The sequence below is a fragment of the Colobus angolensis genome, unplaced genomic scaffold (assembly GCF_000951035.1).
Source record: "Colobus angolensis palliatus isolate OR3802 unplaced genomic scaffold, Cang.pa_1.0 Scaffold4, whole genome shotgun sequence".
NCBI lineage: Eukaryota > Metazoa > Chordata > Mammalia > Primates > Cercopithecidae > Colobus > Colobus angolensis.
In genome coordinates this window covers 15,344,293-15,346,105 of record NW_012117376.1, presented here as the reverse complement: position 1 = coordinate 15,346,105, position 1,813 = coordinate 15,344,293, and the positions used below count along the sequence as shown (strand labels likewise).

General features: G+C 41.8%; 1 protein-coding gene and 1 pseudogene across 3 annotated transcripts in view; both read right to left on the bottom strand.

The window, feature by feature from the left end:
* Positions 1-1,813, bottom strand: part of PAFAH2 (platelet-activating factor acetylhydrolase 2, 40kDa) — a 43,906-nt gene that overhangs the window by 37,775 nt on the left and 4,318 nt on the right. The window lies entirely within an intron of this gene.
* Positions 9-1,650, bottom strand: LOC105521400 (annotated as a pseudogene). Its single transcript, XR_001003267.1, has one exon. The product of XR_001003267.1 is annotated as a eukaryotic translation initiation factor 2 subunit 3 pseudogene (transcript).

The following is a 1,813-nucleotide window of genomic DNA, read 5'->3' as shown; positions in this document are numbered from 1 at the left end:
GCTTAACTTCTGCCAAAATGTAGATTAAATCCAACATTATGCCAATTTTTATATTGATTGTAGTCCCTAAGTTTTCATAACCAAAAAAAAGAGAATAACCTTACAGTTACCTACTAAGGAAACAAACTGTGAAATCAATTCCCCAATATTGCTTTGAAAATAAATCCCTTGGTTGTTAAGAGAAATTCCAACTTCCAACTCCATCTGAATGTATTATTTAACCAGTATTCTTCAGTCATCATCTACTGTTGACTTGATTGTCACTCCTCTTATCTGACCCCAAGCAATTAAATGCCAGTGTTTTTCAACTCTTCGGCTAAGGGCAATTTTTTCTTCTACCTCTGTGCACACTGGATTGGTCAAAACAATTTTACCCAAATCAGCCTTGACAGCACTAACTCTCCTCCTGTCGACAGGGATCCTATGTTCACCATAAACACTTCATTCTTAGACAGCTTTTGAACCTTTGCTGCTTTCTTGTCTCCTTCAGTGCGTACACCTAGAAGCCGTCTAAGCAGGAAATAGGAAATTTCCAATTCTGTGAATATCTCAGGTAAAGCTCCAACTGTACCAAGTACTTGCCCCACCATTCTGTCAGCCCGGCACAAAGTGGGGTCAATTTTTGTTCCAACTCCAATAAGACCGCCTGGAGCAGCATACTGCAGATCATTATGCTCTGCAAAAAGTGATACAATTTTGGAAAAGATTGGTTTACACATGAGTTTTCCTTCACTATCTTTGGAAACAATACCAGGTCTTACTTTTATTTCCTGGCCCACCGTTAATACTCCTTTTAGGATACTACACCTCCGTTAAGGTCATCAACTTCACAGCCAGGTTTGTTGACATCAAAAGATCTAATAACAATAAGCCCGGGCTCTGAAGTAAAGTCTCTTGGGGGTACTGGAATTTTCTTTACTATGTACTCACAAACAACTTCAATATTGTATTTCAGCTGAGCCAAAATTGGAATGGGAGCTAACTCTGCTACTGTACCTTAGACAAATGCAAGGATCTGCTCGTATTGTTCTTTAGCCTGACTTTCTTTTACCAAATCAATTTTATTTTGTAGAATCAAAATATGCTTCAGTTTCATGATCTCTATAGCAGCCAGGTGTTCAGACGTCTGAGGCTGAGGACAAGAGTCATTACCAGCTGTCAACAGAAGAGCTGCATCCATCACTGCTGCACCATTCAGCATAGTAGCCATCAAAACATCGTAGCCAGGACAGTCAACAAAGGAAACATGTCTGACCGATTTGAAGTTCCCTGTGGTCCCTGCAATGTCTGCAGGAAACTCATCAGGTGTACTGCTCCCACAAGATCTGTAACATTCTGGCCGAGGGCAACTTGGGTCATCAAGTTTATAAATCTTAGCATTAGCATATCCAAGCTTGATTGTAATATTTCTTTCTAGTTCATTTTTGAACCTGACAGTGTGAACTCCAGAAATAGCTTTGACGACTGTGGATTTCCCATGAGCTACATGACCAATTGTATCTATTGTGGCTTGTATAATTGTATAATTGTGGCTTGTCTGCTGATAACTTTGTGTGAAAGTGGCGTCAACTTGGTAACATCCAACGTGGTGAGATCCTGACGTGAAAGATGCGGCTGCCCCAGAGTCACTCTAGCTTCTCTGCCTGCCATGTTGCCAGACTTTTTTTTTTTTTTTTTTGAGATGGAGTTTCGCTTTTGTCAGCCAGGCTGGAGTGCAATGGCTCACTGTGGCCTCACCCTCCCAGCTCAAGTGATCCTCCCACCTCAGCCTCCTGGGTGGCTGGGACTATAGGCACTTGCCACCACGCCCGGC